The sequence below is a fragment of the Arachis hypogaea genome, chromosome 12 (genome assembly GCF_003086295.3).
Source record: "Arachis hypogaea cultivar Tifrunner chromosome 12, arahy.Tifrunner.gnm2.J5K5, whole genome shotgun sequence".
Lineage (NCBI taxonomy): Eukaryota > Viridiplantae > Streptophyta > Magnoliopsida > Fabales > Fabaceae > Arachis > Arachis hypogaea.
The window spans coordinates 21,035,082-21,054,718 of NC_092047.1; positions in this window are offsets into that span (position 1 = coordinate 21,035,082).

Consider the following 19,637-nt stretch of genomic DNA (forward strand, 5'->3'; position numbering starts at 1 on the left):
TTTTTGAGAAAAATCCAAAACAGCCATTGACAATTACTTCGAAAGACAATGAGGTTCTTGACAAAAATAAAACTCAATCCAGTCCCTGACAATTATCTTAAAAGGACAACGAGGCTCCTGTACAAAAAAAATTAATGTTGTTTTTTTTGGCACAAGGACTAATCAGTCCCAAAAACAAAAAGATCAGGGGTTGAATTGGGTGTTTTTTTTTGGGGGGCCCTAGTTGTTCTTTCGAGATAATTGTTAGGGATCGGATAGGATATTCATTCTTTATTTTTATATTTTTTAAATTAAATATTAATTTTTATTTCTTTTTAGTAAATTAGATATATATCTATATATAGATACCATAACATACACCTATCTTTTAAGGAGGAATTTAAGAGGCCTGATTAAGATAGCAATAGCAAACATAAAGCCAGCTCACTCCCTATTTCAGTGATTTAGCCTTCACATTAATGGTATACAATTCTAATAAAATATATATTAAAATATAAAATATATATTAAAAATATAAAAATAAAAATTAATAATTAAATTAATTATTATATATTTATATATATTTTTAAATAAAATAATCCATCACTAAAATAATTAAACCTATCTTAATAGAATAAACAAAAGCAAGTATAATCAATTTTTTTCTATGAATGTCAAATACGTATCTATAGGTTAAGAACTTTAAAGTCTTCCGTGTGATTTTGATGAAATCAATCTTTATAATTTAATTATAATAGATAAGAAATATAATCTAATAATGAATACTGAGAATCACCATTGATTCTTGGTGTCATTTCACAATTCACGGCTCATTTTTTTGCAAATGGAGAAGCTCATGGTGTAACACCATAAAATGGAGCCACACCAAAAATGTTCACTACTATGGGTGTCAGGAGAAAAACGTAGCTTCTGTTTTTCATTCTCTAGCATTTCATTTTTTTTTTGTTTCAGATTAAACAAAACGTAACTTTCGTTTTGCATTTGAATTTTTTTTTGTTTTATGAGAAAAGCAAAAACGCAACTTGCGTTTGATAGAAAAGTTTTATTAATTTTTTTTAAAAAAAAGTAAAACGTAGGCTACGATTTGTCAGATGGACTGTTCAAATTTTTTTAAAAGAAGAGAAAACGCAGGTTGCGTTTTATTTGGGCCTAATTTTTTTATTTGAAATGTACAAAACGCAGCTTACGTTTTGTATGCGAAATAATATTTTAATAAAGAGCCTTACATATAAATAGCTAACACAGCTAATTTCAACTCGCACCTCACTTCTCTTCTTCACTTCTACTCCCATTCTCTTTTCTTGTATCTGATGCTTGTGAGATTTTTTGGTTATTAAAAGGGTAAAAAAAGTGAGAATATGGAGGATATTGCAAATATACGAGTGTATTATAACGGTGAGATTATACCGAATACACACGAAGGAGTGAGTTTTGTTTGTGAATGTCCATTTTCATTTGCTATTCCATACGGCACGAGTTTTATAGAGTTGCAAAATGGTCTTTGTGTGAACATACAAAGTCACATTTCGAAAAGGGCGAGCAATATTTTGTATAGGAATCCTATGCAAGTATTTGGTGGACTGATACAGTTTCAAATAATGTCTATCACTGACGATGCAAGCATGCAGTAGATGTTCTATATTTATCGACAAATCCGATTTCACGTGCCGGTGATAGAGCTGTACGTTGAGTTTGAACAGCAGTCGGGGATGGGTACGGTCGGCGACGAGGTCAATGTTGATGAGCTCGGGGATATAGATTGGGAAGAAGAAAATAATGACAGCAAAGAGGAATTCGAAGTTAACTATGAAGTCGATGACGAAAATGATGACGGAGACTTGGCAGGCAATTCGGCGGTGCAGAATGAGGCGGATGCCATTGTAAGCCAACACCCGTTTGGTGTGCCGTCTTTTATGCGGACTCTAGATCTCGAAGCCATGCATGCCCCGGAATTTTCTGAGTATGCGAATACGGGTATGTTATGATTATTAACTCAAGTGTCCTATAGTGCTTAATTTATTTACCTTATTTGACTGATGGTGGTGCGCATGTCGTAGGTGAAGGCAACGTTGCGGCGGAAGATGGCGAGTTTAGTGTCGGAATGGAATTTGGTTCGAAAGAGTCGGTGATATCTGCAATCAAAAGCTACACCATCTCTAGAGGAGTTGCTTACACTGTGTATGAGTCTGAGCCGCAGATATATCGTGTATGTCGGCGCCAATGGCTCCACCTAACATAAAAAAACAATAACAATATTAATAAGAATAACAAAATAATAATAATAATAACAATAATAATAACAACAACAATAATAACAATAAAAAACAATACCTTTGCGCAAGTGGAATACTGACGTCGCCGAGCTGATCGCGGGGTATAGGTGCCAGGAGCGGCATACGCTCCCACGCCCAAACAAAAAGCAGTATCAGTGGGCCGTCCATCTCTTTACAGTTGTGTCGTGAAGCACGACACAACGATCTGTATAAGTGCGCCAGACTGGCTGCCCCCAACTGTATTCTGAAATCCGGTGGAAATCTCGAAGTAGCGGTAGAAACTTCGAATTCAATGAAGTGGTCGACTTATCCGGAAACACTACTGTTCCGAGCACGCAGAAAATGTGCGCCCGGACGTACCGCTCAACAGACTCCTGAGTGTCACAAGGCTCAGTGTCTCTGCACCTTCGGACCCATGCGAGATTAACCTTCCCTAACACGTGATCTTGTGGACCGGGCTCCCGACCAAAACAGGCAATGCAGTTCTCCACCAAAAACTGGTGACTGCTATCTGATCTACTGGTAACAGCCTCCCCATTAATCGGGAGACCAAGAATATAGCTCACATCTTCCAACGTCACTGTCACTTCATCGACAGGAAGATGAAACGTGTGAGTCTCCGGCCTCCAGCGTTCCACCAAGGCACTCAGTAGCGCAGTATGACCTCTCATTTCGCCTACTCGCGAAACATGTTGAAACCCAGTTAATGCTAGTGCCTCTGCTGCTACCTCGTTAAAAGTATCTGGCAGATCGAGTTTTCTGGGCAACAAATTCCTGATAGCCTGCAATAAATAAAATGATAATTATTAAATTCTAAATAATAATCATAAATTATTAAAAAATGATAATAAATTATTAAAAAATAATAAATATTTATTTACTATTAGAAAATAATAATAATTATTATACAATATTCTATTATGGGTAACATTCATAATAATAATAATAATAATAATACGGTAATTAAATAGTATTATTACTACTATTATTATCTTAAAAAATAATTATTATAATAACAGTAACAACATAATAATAATAATAATAATAATAATAATAACTATTTCATGACTACCGTATGATAAAACACAACTATTTTTCATATAATAGACATGATAATAATATAATAATAATAATGCCGGTATGATAAAACACAACTACTATAATAATAATAATAATAATAATAATAATAATAATAATAATAATAATAATAAATTTATAAGTTAAAATATATCACTACAGAACATAAAAATAAAAATATTTATTTATCATAAACTTAAATAAAAAATTACTCACCAATTGAGGATGATTCAAATATTCAATAATGTGTTCTTCTGGTAAAGTAAAATTACGAACCATTTTTCTTTTTTTACTAAATAAAATCCCAAATCTTCACTAATTCTTCCTCTTCACAAACTCACTCCCTTTCGCCCTTAACCCCACCCTTTTACTCTCAAAACTCACTCACAGCATGTAACATGAAAGGGAAGCATGTAACATGAAAGGAAAGCATGTAACACAAAAGGGAAGCTGAAACTCTCATGGCCTGCGTTTTGATTTTTATAGGCAGACTCCACCACCACTCTCCTTCACACGTGTCACACATGTAGCTGAGGAGACTGCCAAACGCAGGTTGTGTTTTGCTGTGCACCTGCCAAACACATCTTACGTTTTGGAGGTTCGAGGTGTTGGCATACAAAGAACACAGAGACACATTTCGAAATTGGGTTCTCCTCCCATACCAAACGCAAGCTGCGTTTTGCAGAGCATGCAGCTTTTTTAAAATCATCTCAGTCAAAACGTAACCTACATTTTACAGGTTACTGAATACACCAGTTTCACATCTGTAAATTACTCACCATGATACAATATTGCTGCACATCACGTTTTTCACTTCCATAAATAAATTAATTTCTGACAATTCACACTATCTTCCCGCCGTCCACACCATGAGAGAGTAGTATTCGTGCTTTCTTTTCTTGCTTTTTTATTTTTTATTGGCTTAATTAATATGATGTTATATTATTGGCTTAATATATACATGTATTAATTGTTATGTTTTTCTTATTTATTCTTTTTCAGATGTGAGTCCATTTATGCAACGAGTGACGAATGTTGAGCAAGATATTTTGGATTTTTTTTCATATCTCTTTGGTCAATGTGACTCTTGGGGGTATTAAATAATCCACTAGAATATTTGCATTAAAAAGTATATTTAATTCGTATTTTGGAAAAATTCGCAATTGCCTGCTCAAGTTTAAATTTTACATCGTTTTTTAATAATACAAACTAATAAAATAAATAATCTGTAGTAAGTTTAACTCTTTTAATTTAAACTAAATACAATATGACCAAAATAATTTATATTGCATTCGATTACTCCAAAGGACCATCCGCAGCCCATAGGATGCAGGATTAATATAATTGGCAATAATATTGAGTTATTTTTTTTAAAATTTATTTCTTAAAAAGGATTACATCGGTCCTATAGAAATAAACAAACAAAGAAGCATCCAAACTCCAAAGTTATTTTTTGGTTTTTTACCGTATCCTTTGATTAATAAGTTAATGATTAATTTGTCGTGCATTGAAAGTTCATTTAATAGTTTATTATTGGCAAATAAATTGCTAAATACACAATATGAGATTTGAACTCTTAATCCTTTTTTAAGTAGACGAGTGAACTATGTAAGAACTGCAATTAATTAACCGCTTAATTAAAATAATTTAACTATTTGAAATAGGTTCAAAATTTAGAATGTTAATTAAAAAATTTAAATATGATATTTGGACTCAATAAATTTTTCTGAGTTAGAAAATGTACTTTTATAGAAAAAATTGTGTAAAAATGCGTAGCGGTAAATTAGCCGGCAATACCGACTTAAGTCTGTCCGATATTGCGTGAAAGTAATAAAAACTGTAGAAAAACTTAGGAAAACAATTAAAGTTGAAAAACCAGATGCTAATTCTAAAGGTTTGACCCAAAATTGGACTAAACAGGCCAAAAATACTAACAGAATATACCGGGCTCAAATTGAGTCCAAGTCCAACATATATAAGTGTGTTAATGAGACTCATTCAGCTCATTAAACACACACATATGAAGGTTGAGTTGCTCAAGTGAGAAAGAGAGCAAGGGTTTCATCAAACACTATTCACGCTCACCTTCATTTGACCATAACTCGAGGTACGGTGCTCCGGTTCGCAAACGATTTACGGCCATGCAAAACTCTTGCCGAACCCGTTAGTTCTATCTAAATTTTGTTGGTAAGATTTTGAAACTCCCTTCCCATTCTGCAGCTCTATGAATTTCGAAAATTAAGGTTTGAGTTTTGAGTGATTTTTGTGTTTTGGTTGTTTAGGTACTAACCATTAGTGACAAATTGTTGGGTTTCATCCCCAATTTCTGTGGATAAGGTAAAGTTTCTCAAAAACCACTGTAGTTTGTCATATTTTAAATATTAGGTATTGATTTTGATGAAATATATGATGTTAGTTTGAGCATTGGTGCTTGTTGGAGTTGTCTTGGCTATTTGGAAGCATTTGGATTTGAGTTGGTGGCTTGGTTGTGATTGAAAGATTGTGGGATCCAAATTTTGAGGTGTTGTGCATATTGAGAATCGGCCAAGGTATGGTTTCGGTTTCCTTTATGTAATATATAATGTTTCGTGAACCTTAAGCTAGTGGACTATAGGATATATAGGTTTGAATTGTTGATAGTGGATTATGATTAATGATACTTGTGCTGATTTTGATGAATTATGATGATAATTGTTGATGTTGGGGTGAATAATGATAACTATGTGAATTTATGATGAGATATGATGAATTGTGTTGGTGAAGAGTCAAATTGTGTAAAATTGTGAAGGTTGGAATCTTGATTGAGAACTTGTGGATTATTGTGGAATTATGGTAGAAAGGGATAGAAATATTGAGTGAAATAGGTGTTGAATTGATTAAAGTGCAATGGAATGGTATATTGTTGTATGTAGTAGTGATTTGTAATGAAATTGAGTAGATTTTGGTTTGGTTTGATTTTAGAATTTGGAAACTAGAGAACTTTGATGATTTTGTGTAAAACTTGATTTTTGATGAAATTTGGCGATACATAACTTGGCCTCTAGACTCCCATTTTTTATGAAACTTAATTTTTATGAAAATTGGGTTTGAGAGCTTTAAGGCATTCAAAGAACGAACAGAAAATATTTTAAAACGAGAAAGTTATGCGCATTTGAAGTTCGGTGCAAAAATCTGAATTCTACAACTTTTAAATTTTTCTGAGTCTGGTGAGGCTTGCGTATGCGGCACAATGCACGCGATGCGAATATTCTCCAATGTCTGGGAATCTCGCGTATGCGAGCACCGCATGCGTACGTGAAAGTCCAAATTTTACCCTTTTGCGTACGCAAATTTTTACACGCGACGCGAGCATACAATTCTGTTTTGGAACACAGGCGTACGCGAATGGGTTCTGCGTAGATGAACACTCAAATTTCAAGGCATTCATACGTGGATAGGGGGCATGCATACGCGAGACTCATGTTTACTGAAAAATGATTTTTCTTCACTTTTCAAGGATTCTCTAGCCTTCCAAACTCCTTTAACGACTGTTTAAGATTGCTAACTAGCAACTGACACTTGAGAGCAATGAGAAAGAGTTAGAAGGCTTAAATTAGATAAAGTTAGTTAAATCTTAGAAGATGAAGACTTAGGCATACTATGAATTGTGGATGAATTAGTCTGAGTGAGTTGGTGGGGATTTTTTTGATATTGCATGGAGGACACATGATATAACGATGACCTTATTTTGAGATTAAGAACATTAAGGTATGAATGCCGAGCATGATGAGATTCAGAATGAGCTGAGAGATTTTACTATGAATCATTAAACTATTTTTGAATAATATTAATAAAATGTAGGCTTAAGGGCAGTAGTTTATCCCGCTTATGTTGAGTTGTAGGCGTAGGGCGTGGGGTTCGTCCCGCTTACGCTGAGGTGTGAGGGCTGTGGTAAAAGTCCCGCTCACATACTTTCGGTCATAAGAGTGGCCAAGCACTATATCTCAGGAAAAGTGAGTCGAGCACTATATCCCAGAGGGTTCCTATTTATAAACGTGACCGAAAGCTACATTCCCATGGGAATGTATCGAGTTGGCAGTTGAACCGACAATGTGATATCACAACCAATAGGACAGGTATTCATCACGTGCATTTTCTATATGTTTGCATGCTTTGCCTACTTGTATTGTTTTGCCTAATTGTATAACATGTTTATATATGCTTCTTGAATTCCTTGTTGTATATGTTATATTACATGTGTATTAATTGTTTGTATTTATTTGTGTTTGCCACTGGTGTTGAAGAGGTTCGGTAGGCGGTGACGAAAGGGTCATGTGGAGGTTAGGTTGGTGTAGGCTGTGGGACATAGCGGTGTTAGTTTAGTTAGAAATTCCTTAAGTTAGATTACCCTGTTTCATTATGGTTTTAAATTATGGTCTTAAATTTAGCATTACTTTAAGGTTGAATCTTAAGTTTGATGTGAAGTTCTAGGATTGCCTTTGGCGTCCCGGAACCTTATGTCTTACATACTGGGCACTGTTACCATACTGAGAACCTCCGGTTCTCATACCATATTCTGTTATTTTTCAGATGTAGGTCGTGACCCATCTCGGTAAGTTGCGAGATGGTGACGGAACGAAGGATCTTTTGCTTTATTTTGCATTTTGGTTTACCTTGTTATAGACTCTCTCTCACTTTTGTATCTTTGTTGCCTTAGAGGCTTGACTTTGAGAGATAAGTTGTATGTTGCTGTTTAACTTTTCAAAAATTTTGTATTGTCTGTATATGACTAGTCGGCCTAAACTCCGCGGGCTATGACTAGTGTTCCTTTGACTATCATACTTATATACCTATCTTGATTATTAAAGTATTATGTGTATCTTGTGCATTTACGCTTTTAGTTATCGTGTGAATGCTTCGCGCTTTTCTTATTCTGTTTTGAGCTATAATTCTTCATCGGACTTCTCGTATTATTATTATTATTCCTTTATATATATATATATATATATATATATATATATATATATATATATTATCGTATAAGTCTTAGAATTATTGTGGCACTTAATTATTCTTTACTTTACGGCATGAGGTAAGACTTAGGGTAATTAGGATGTTACAAACTGGCCACTCAACTAACCTAAGTTAGTTATATCCAAACTTATTTTTACGTAGCTAGGATAAAGAAATAACATTTTTATTGAGGTGAATTGTTGACTCTTTGATGCACAACCTCTTTTTAGAAAAATTTTAGGAGTAACAAAGTAAGTAGTTCGTCCCGGTCTGTCCCGCCAAGTTCTGTCCCACCCCCCTCTGTCAAGTAAAATAGACTCAAAATACTAACTCGCCCCAATTTTTGGCAAAGTAGCTAGCCAATAGACTAATCCCGCTTAACTTTATTTTTTCAAAAAGATTACTAAAATTAATTAAAATTTAATATAAAAATTAATACAAATAAAAATAGTCAGAATACTATACAACTTTTCCATTATCTTCTACCAAATTTTTAACCTTAATAGGATTTTTTAGAATATCCATCAATAAAATTATTTTTATTTTAAAAAGTAATTCACATAATTTGAGTAAATATATGAAAGTGTAAAATAAAATAAATAAATTTAATAACAAAAAGAAGAATAAAAAAATGTATTTAAAAATTATATAATTTTTAATTTTTATAACACTAATAATTTTTTTATTTAAAAAAAAAATAAATAAATAACGTTTGGCGCAGCGAACTGACTCTTCCTACTCTACCAAAATCCACGGATTTTATGGTTATATATATTTAATAAATAAAAAAGGTAAATCAAATTTTGTTGAGGAGGAGATGACTAAGACTAACTTATGAAGAGAAAAGGAGATTAGATTATGTTTTGTTTATTTTCTATTTTTCAAATTTTATTCTACCCTAGTGTATTTTAGTTGCTAAATAAAAAATTAGCAACCAATTGCTTCTATACGTTATTTTTTGTTGGCCGCAAAATCTGTTGCTATTTTAATCATTAGACTCGATTTAGCGACTAACAATTTTTAACCTAATTTTATGTCGGTCGCTAAATTAAAAATTAGCGGTTAACTGTTTTATGCCTTATTTTTTGTTGTGAAATTCGTCACTATTTTAATTTTTAGCAACCAGTTTTTTATCTACTGATTTAGCGACTAATTATGTTTTGACCTAGTTTTACATTAGTCGTTAATTTCTAATACCAAAAGTTCTCAAAGCCTAGGTTTTCATTTTGGTCGTTAAAAAAGAAATTAGCGACCAACTAGAATGAATTTTATGGTGGTTATTGTTAAATCAGTTTCTAAATGAAAAAATATAATCGATTACAAAATTGATTGCTATTAATTTTTATTAGTCGTTAAAATTGATTTCTATATTGACACGCTAGTAATTAAAACATTAGATTGTATTTCCCTTTTTTTAACCCTTAATTCATCACATGATCATTTCGCAATTAATTTTTTAATAAATGTGACAATTGGATTTTAGTTTGCCATTATATATAAGTTTTATCACTACCATATAATAAATTCTTACAGAAAATCAATTAGCATTATGATATAATAATGAGTACTTTTGAAAATTCATTGAATTCATCAAGAGACAATTAAACTTGATCAAAACAATAAACAAATCTAAAACAACACTTTACTATAGCGAGAACTTCTTTTGTTTTGTTTCAATTTATAATTTGCAACTCTTGGTATATATCGAAAAGCGACATACACAACCTAAGTAAGCAATATCCTAGTTCTAGCAGAATCATATTATTTGAATTATTTTTAGACCTATATAAACCTAATCAATTGTCGTAAACTTGTTGTAAGACAAAAGAAAAAAGATGCCTATAGCTAGAAACATAATTGTAATGTTGATTATTGCAGTGATTATTTGTTCTGCCATTATCGTAGAGTCTCATGGCATTATTACTCCAGAAAAGTACTGGACTCCATCTTATTATACTGCATCTAAAAAAAGCTGTTTCATTGGATGTCGTAGAAGTTATGCACGTAATAGGGTAATGAGGAGGGACTGCATTAAGAAATGCTTTGTTTGATATGGAGCAGTTTGGTAACTGTAAGTTTTATTTTTTTTATTTTCAATTGTATAATTAGATGTTGTAATCATTTTGGGTTGGTCGTGGATAGCTCATTTGTCTGATAAGTAAGTGTTAGGGTTCGAATTTTATCTTGTACATGTAGCAACTTATTAGCTAGCCGAAAATTTTTAAATAGAATTTCAGTCTGTATCGAATTAGTCATTGGCTTGTCAAAAAAAATATTATGGAAAATAAAAAACTGTTTTATTTCAGTTTAATTTATATAACTAATTTGAACCTGAAACACTAATTCCATGATTCAATACTATTATTACTACTATGATGGTTGTGTATGTTCTAGGTCCTAACATTCTTTGCTGATATCTAAATGTCCATCTATCTTTATTGTTTAATCAAATTATATATTTTTATTTTATTATTTTAGTATCCAAAAAATATAAGAGTATATATATACTCAAATAGATTCTTAAGAAATTTTGTGTCAGATATTTTCGTCCCCAAAATTTTTTTATTACGTTGAGGTCCCTAAATTTTATAAAAATAAGATATATAGGTCATTCCGTCACGCTTTTGAAAACTTATTTGTCCAAATAAAAATAATAAATCTAGCTAAGATAGTGATTTATATATCTTACTTTTGTAAAGTTTAAAGACTTCAATGTAATAAAAAATTTTTAGAGACGAAAACGTCTGATACAAAATTTTTCAAGAACTTATTTAAATATATATTCAAAATATAATAACAATTTTTTTTTGAATAAGTTTTTAATATAATAAAAAAAAACAAGACAACAATAACAGTACTTCATCACAAGTAACTGATAAACAATAATGAGAATATCCTTATAACTGCTATATTGTTGATTAGTTTGATTAAAAAAATAAAAAATAATAAATTTTTATATTCAACTTGATTGAAAAAGATATATAAAATAAAAAAGAAGGAGAATTCAGTAAATCAAAAGTTGATGATGATGACGAGAAATGACGCAGTAATAGTGACACGAAACATGTTCTAGTAGCCAGTGAAAAAGTTTTAGAATAATTTACCAAATATCACCGCTAAAGACATTGGTAAAAAAATAATTTCAATGATATCGATCATCTTGTACTCTATAACTTTAAAGAGATCAGAACAACGAGAAAAAAATAAGAAAACAGGAAGAACTAAAATAGGAAAAAGAAAAAGAAAAAGATAAAAAAAGAAAAAAATTCCTACAAATATTTTTTTTTTAAGAAAAGATCACAGTTAGCAGTTAAGGCAGAATAAAGGAATAGCATCAACATGATATTTTTCTTTCATAATGTTAACGCATATTTACTTCATACTTATATTCATGTCAAATATATTTCTTCAGATGTAAAAATGTTCTCAAGCTAGTTCTTATTGTAAAATGTAGACGATAATAATAAATACAAAAAAAAAAAATTTTAATTGCTATTTTTTGCTTTATCAACCAAAAAAAAAGGAAAAAGAAAATATTTACTTATTTTTAATATGAAGAAGAATAAGTTTTGTAAAAAAAAAAAACTATGAAATAAGATCACAAAAAATGGAAATAAAAAAAACTCATATTATAACAACTCCGGTTTTCGAGTACGCGAGATCTTTTCTGAAGACACGAATTTTTTTGGAAGATCAGTAAAAAAAACACCTTTGCTGTATCATTAAGCATTTTGATTATCATTATCATTATGTCATCTTTAAGTTAGAACCTCTTTTGGGGCAAGCTCGACAACGCAATCACGAAAAACCTAGTTTTTGAACCATATCGGTTAGGAGTTTTAATTCTGATTTTCGTAAATAGTCTCAGTTTGATGAACCATACTCGATTCATGAGAGAAGAAAGATAATAGTATAATATTATCATTATATTAGTATTAGAAGATGCTTGAATGATATTATAAGGTTACCTGGTCTGTTTTAGTTAAAAATAGAAAATCGGTTTAATCGGGTTCACAGTTTATTGGTGCAGCTTAGCACCAGCATTCTCCGATGACTTTACCAATGCTAATGCCTCATCATACATGTTTTATTCTCATATTAAATATGTTACTAGTGTCATTTATGCTACTAGCTCAGAAAAGAATTTTTAGAGATGTTTTTACGAGTGTTCCGATACATCTAGTTTTAGTAGTTATACACCTGAAATATTTTAATATTATTTTAATCCACCTCCAAGCCAACCAATCATAACTCACCTTACACCCCCAAGACACTCCAAGGCTGGTCATTTTCTCCCTTTGGCCGAAATTGAAAAGAGAGGAAAGAGAGAAAACTTCATGAACACTTGATCTTCAAAACTTGATTTCTTCTGAACTAAAACTCAAATCAAGATTCCAATCCAACCAAAATGATCCTCTCTTCTTTCTCTACATAACCATATGACTTATCAAGACTGGAATCAAGGTGAGTTGGCTACACCATGTCCCTTTTGCTTCGGTTTCAAGGAAACATGCTTAAACACGTATTTTCTTGATGTTCTTCCTTAGAAATCATGCTTAACTTGACTTGAGGGCTAAGAAACCTCAATTTCCAGCAAGAGTAAGGTGAGGAATCTCATCCTAACACTCATATAAAGGTTCGGTCAGTTGAGGGATTTTGTGTTTAAAGTTGTTTTTGATGTGATTTAGAAGGAAAAAGTGCTTTAAGAACACTTCAAGGAGTAACCGAATTTGGAGCAGCAAATCAAGGTAGGGTTGGATAAAATTAATCTTAATTAATTGTGTTTGAGTTATGTGATTATGATATGATTTGGCTGTGCTTGAAATTGATAGTTTTTATGAGTGATTCTTGTTGAAATTTTGATGAAAATTTGATGAAATTTGATGAAATTCAAGTTATGAATTTGTGTTCTTGGAGCTGCTGGAAAACCAAAACCCTAACCCTCAAATTGGGGTTTAATTTGTGTTAAAATCAAGTAGAAAATATGGGATTTTGGTGGCTACTAATTTATTATAAATTATGGTAAAAATCGGTTACTGAAAAGATTGAAAAATGGGTGAAAATAGAGAAAGAATCTGAAGAATTTACGAAGAACACGAAGAACACTTTGAGTGTGGTGAAGAACAATGAAGAACAGGTTTTAGATCTTAAAAAGGGCAAGGAAGTAATTACTTTGGTATTTGGGGGGTTATTTTGTAATTTCCAAAAGTTAGGATGGTTAAAGTAGAAATATTAAAAGTTACGGATAGTAAAAAATAAATTTTTAAAGGTTAAAAGTTGAAAAGGGATAATTTTTGAAAATATATTAATAAAAAATAATAAAATAATGTGGAAAAGACAGTTTTTCGTAAAAGTTTTAGAAAGACAACTTTAAGCGTAAAATCTCATAATTACCTTCATAAAACACTTAGGGAGTGGTAATAACATATTAGTGAGACAAAGATAAAGAAAAGTTAAAGAGTTAGAGAATAGATAAAAATTGAAGAAAAAGTCTGTAAAGTTTTAGTGACAGAAACAAACAGAGATTAGTGAACAAACTAGGAGCAACATAGTTAGTTCTTGAGTTGCGCCTAGGGTTAGGTATAATATGAAAAGTTAATAAACTGTTTCAGTATAGACTTAATGAACCTATACTTGGGACAGGCTAACTATTCATTCCGAAATTTACATAAGATTTAAATACAAACGTCAAACAGAGTAATTAGAGCAGAGAAGAGAGTAATCAGAGTTCAGAGCAGAGTAAAGAGATACAGAAAAAAGAGTAAACAGAGTAGAGTAAAGAGATAAAGAGAAAAGAATAATATAACAAAGATATATTTGTTTGTATGATTGTTGCTGGAAGCAACCCAGAGTTCTGTAGGGAATCTAATATACCTACAGCCATTTTCCGTTCCCCAGAGCAAAGCAGAGTACATATATATTTTCCTGCGAATAAAAAGCAGAGGCTGTCTCAAATGAGTAACTATTATTATATGCACATTTATTAGGAACGGAAAATCGTATCCGAGAAATCGTGGACTCGTGACCGGATAAATATCGGGATTGCAGGCAGCTAACCGACACATGAGCTCATGGCCTGTACTAGGGCTAGACATGCATCATACTTGGTTGTGCATTTCCTCTGTTATGATTGTCGTATGAATGTATGCTTTCTTTTTTTGTATTCTATTCTCTGTGTTTGTGTTTTATTTTCTTGTATTCTTCTGTTTGTGTTCTGTTTTCAATTTTCTCTATTTTTCTGTTTATCTGTATCTTCTGTTAACTGCTTCTCTGTATTCTACTGAGCAACACAAAGTTAATGAACGTAACTAATAACCCCGACCCTACTAAGAACTCTCCGGTTCTTACCCCTTCTCTCTCCCTTCCCCTTTCAGATGGAAGCAAGAGTACCCTTCCGTAGTTCATTGATGATCGTTCCGCAAAGAGGATTCCGCTCTAGGTAGTCTTCTGAGTCTAGAGTGAACTTCGTTATCTGTTTATATGTATATATTGTGAGACCAGCTAACGTCTGTACCCCGTTTGTATGCGAACTTTAACCTAAATCCTGTGTACGAAACTCCCGTTATATGCCTACTTGATGAGGTACTGATGAGCGGATAATTTATACCCTTTTGGCATTATTTTTACATAGTTTTTAGTATGTTTTAGTTACTTTTTATTACATTTTTATTAGTTTTTATGAAAAAATCATATTTCTGGACTTTACTATGAGTTTTTGTGTTTTTCTATGATTTCAGGTATTTTCTGGCTGAAATTGAGGGACCTGAGCAAAAATCTGATTCAGAGGCTGAAAAAGGACTGCAGATGCTATTGGATTCTGACCTCCCTGCACTAAAAGTGGATTTTCTGGAGCTACAAAAGCCCAATTGGTGCTCTCTCAATTGCGTTGGAAAGTAGACATCCTGGGCTTTCCAGCAATATATAATAGTCCATACTTTGCCCGATATTTGATTGCCCAAACTGGTATTCAAAGTAAGCCTAAAACATCTTGGCGTAAAACGCCCAAACTGGCACCAGAATTGGAGTTAAACGCCCAAACTGGCACCAAAGCTGGCGTTTAACTCCAGGAACAGTCTATGCACGAAAAAGCTTCAATGCTCAGCCCAAGCACACACTAAGTGGGCCCCAAAAGTGGATTTCTGCACTATCTGCACTTACTTACTCATTTTCTGTAAACCCTAGTTACTAGTTTAGTATAAAAACTACTTGTAGAGATTTATTTTACATCTTTGGGAATATCTTTTGATCACTTTGATCTTAGAGAGCATTGTACACATTTGGAGGCTGGCCTCACGGCCATGCCTAGACCTTTTTCACTTATGTATTTTCAACGGTGGAGTTTCTACACCCCATAGATTAAGGTGTGGAGCTCTGCTGTTCTTCATGAATTAATGCAATTACTACTGTTTCTCTATTCAATTCACGCCTACTTCTTCTCCAAGATATACTCTCGTACTTAATTCAGTTAAGTCAGAATGAAGGGGTGACCCGTGACAATCACCCAATCTTCGTTACTCGCTTAGCCAGGATCGCGTGCCTGACAACCACAAAGCGATCTACATGATGTTCAACGTAGTCATTGGACGACAGCTGGAGTATACTCTCTTGGATATCTAATACATGGACCGAGTTCGTGAGATTAGTATCTTCGTGGTATAGGCTAGAACCATTGGCAGCATTCCTGAGATCCGGAAAGTCTAAACCTTGTCTGTGGTATTCCGAGTAGGATCTGGGAAGGGATGACTGTGACGAGCTTCAAACTTGCGAATGTTGGGCGCAGTGACAGTGTGCAAAAGGACAATGGTCCTATTCCAACGCTAGTGAGAACCAACAGATGATTAGTCATGCGGTGACAGCGCATATGGATTTGTTTTCATCCGAGAGGATCATACAGCTTGCCATGGAAGGAGGTAACGCATGGTTGGAAGAAGGCAGTAGGAAAGCAGAAGTTCAGAAGCATCAAAGCATCTCCAGACGCTTATCTGAAATTCCCACCAATGAATTACATAAGTATCTCTATCTTATTTTGTATTTTATTTATATTTTAATAATCAAAACCTCATAACCATTTGAATCCGCCTGACTGAGATTTACAAGGATGACCATAGCTTGCTTCAAGCCGACAATCTCCGTGGGATCGACCCTTACTCACGTAAGGTTTATTACTTGGACGACCCAGTGCACTTGCTGGTCAGTTACACGGAATTGTGAAGAAGTCTTGAGATCACGTTCTCCCATAACAAGTTTTTGGCGCTATAGTCAGGGAATGAATAATCACGATTCCGGCGTACCAAGTTTTTGGCGCCGTTGCCGGGGAATGAATAATCACGATTCCGGCGTACGAAGTTTTTGGCGCCGTTGCCGGGGATTGTTCGAGTTTGGACAACTGACGGTTCATCTTGTTTCTCAGATTAGGTAATTTTATTTTATGTTTAAGCATTTTTTTAAATTTTATTGTCGAAAAATAATTCAAAAAAAAATCAATAATAATACTTAGTTTTCTAAAATTCTTCAGAATTTTAAGAATGAATTCTAGAGTTTCATCATGATCTGTTGAAGTCTAGCTGGCTGTTAAGCCATGTCTAAATTTTTTTTGGACCGAGGCTTCCACTTAACATTGCAGGAGCTTTTTGATTCCCATCAATTTGGCTGTTGTATGTAATGCTCTGCTGAAGCTTGGCTGGCCATTGGCCATGTCTAATCTTTTGGACCGAAGCTTTCACATAAAGCTTGGCTGGCTATTAAGCCATGTCTAAATTTTTTGACCGGAGCTTTAGACTAACATTGCATGATTCCTGGAATTCTCATTAAAAAATTTTGAATTTCTTATTTTTCTTTTTCCAAAATATTTTTGAAAAATACAAAAAAATTTAATAAAACCATAAAAAACCAAAAATTTTGTGTTTCTTGTTTGAGTCTTGTGTCAAATTTTAAGTTTGGTGTCAATTGCATCTTTTTAATTTTTCTTTAAATTTTTGAAAATTCATGCATGTGTTCTTCATTGATCTTCAAGTTGTTCTTGATGATTGTCTTTGTTTGATCTTTACATTTTCTTGTTTTGTGTCTTTCCTTGTTTTTCATATGCATTTTTGATTTATTAGTATCTAAAGTTTAAAAATCTTTAAGTTTGGTATCTTGCATGTCTTTCTTTTCTTAAAAATTTTCAAAAATATATTCTTGGTATTCATCATGATCTTCAAAGTGTTCTTGGTGTTCATCTTGACATTCAAAGTGTTCTTGCATATTTTTCTTGTTTTGATTCATAATTTTTATGTCATGTTTCATTTTGATGTTTTTCTCTTTCCTCATTAAAAATAAAAAAATAAAAAAATATATTTTCCTTATTTTGCTCATAATTTTCGAAATTTTAGATTGATTTAGTCATAAAGTTTTAAAATTTAGTTGTTTCTTGTTAATCAAGTCAAAATTTCAAATTAAAAATTCTATCTTTTTTAAATCTCTTCCAAAATCAATTTTTTTTCAATTTCTTTCCTATTTTTCGAAAATTCTTCAAAAAATTGATTTTTAAAATCTTTTTCTTATTTTTATAATTTTCGAAATTATTGCTAACAATTAATGTTTTGATACAAAAATTTCAAGTTGTTACTTGCCTATTAAGAAAGGATCAATCTTTGAATTCTAGAATTATATCTTTTAGTTTCTTGTTAGTCAAGTAATCAACTTTAATTTCAAAAATCAAATCTTTTTAATTTATCTTTCAATCTTCTTCAAAATAAATTTCAATCATATCTTTTTCAAAATCAATTTCAAAATCTTTTCTAACTTCTTATCTTTTCAAAATTGATTTTCAAATCTTTTTCAATTAACTAGTTGACTTTTTGTTTGATTTTAAAAGTTTACTATTTCAATCATATCTTTTTCAAAACCACCTAACTATTTTTCTCTCTCCAATTTTCGAAAATCACTAACCACTTTTTCAAAAATCTTTTTAATTAATTAACTAATTTAGCTTCCAATTTACTTTTATTTCTTCCCTTAATTTTCGAATACTAACCAATAATTAAAATAAAAAAATATTTTTCTTTTATTTTAATTTAAAATTCGAATTCTCTCTCTCTCTCATCTCTTTCTATTTATTTATTTACTAATACTTCTCTTCTTCTTATAATTCGAACCCTTTCTCTCTCTCTGTGTTCGAATTCTTCATCTTCTCTCTTCTTCATTCTACTCTTCTATTCTTCTACTCACATAAAGGAATCTCTATACTGTGATATAGAGGATTCCTATTCTTTTCTGTTCTCTTCTTTTTCATATGAGCAGGAGTAAGGATAAGAACATTCTTGTTGAAGCTGATCCGGAACCTAAAAGGACTCTAAAGAGGAAGCTAAGAGAAGCTAAAGCACAACACTCTGGAGAGGACCTGACAGAATTTTTTGAAAGAGAAGAAAAGATGGCCGAACCCAACAACAATGGTGGAGATGCAAAGAAGATGCTTGGTGACTTTATTGCACCCTCTTCTGACTTCTGTGGAAGGAGCATCTCAATTTCTGCAATTGGAGCAAACAACTTTGAGCTTAACCCTCAATTAGTTTCTCTGATGCAGCAGAATTGCAAGTTTCATGGACTTCCATTGGAAGATCCTCATCAGTTCTTAGCTGAATTTTTGTAAATCTGTGACACTGTTAAGACCAATGGGGTTAATCCTGAGGTCTACAGACTTATGTTTTTCCCCTTTGCTGTAAGAGACAGAGCTAGGACATGGTTAGACTCACAACCTAAAGATAGCCTGAACTCTTGGGAAAAGCTGGTCAATGCTTTCTTGGCCAAATTCTTTCTACCTCAAAAGTTGAGTAAGCTTAGAGTGGAAGTCCAAACCTTCAGACAGAAGGAAGGTTAATCCCTTTATGAAGCTTGAGAAAGATACAAGCAATTGATCAGAAGGTGTCCTTCTGACATGTTTTCAGAATGGAGCATCATATGTATATTCTATGATGGTCTATCTGAATTGTCCAAGATGTCATTGGACCACTCTGCTGGAAGATCTCTTCATCTGAAGAAGACGCCTGCAGAAGCCCAAGAACTCATTGAAATGGTTGCAAATAACCAGTTCATGTACACTTCTGAAAGGAAGCCTATGAATAATGGGACAACTCAGAAGAAAGGAGTTCTGGAGATTGATACTCTGAATGCCATATTGGCTCAGAATAAAATATTGACTCAGCAAGTCAATATGATTTTTCAGAGTCTCTCTGGAATGCGAGCTGCATCTGGCAGTACTAAGGAAGCTTCCTCTGAAGAAGAAGCCTATGACCCTGAGAATCCTGCAATGGAAGA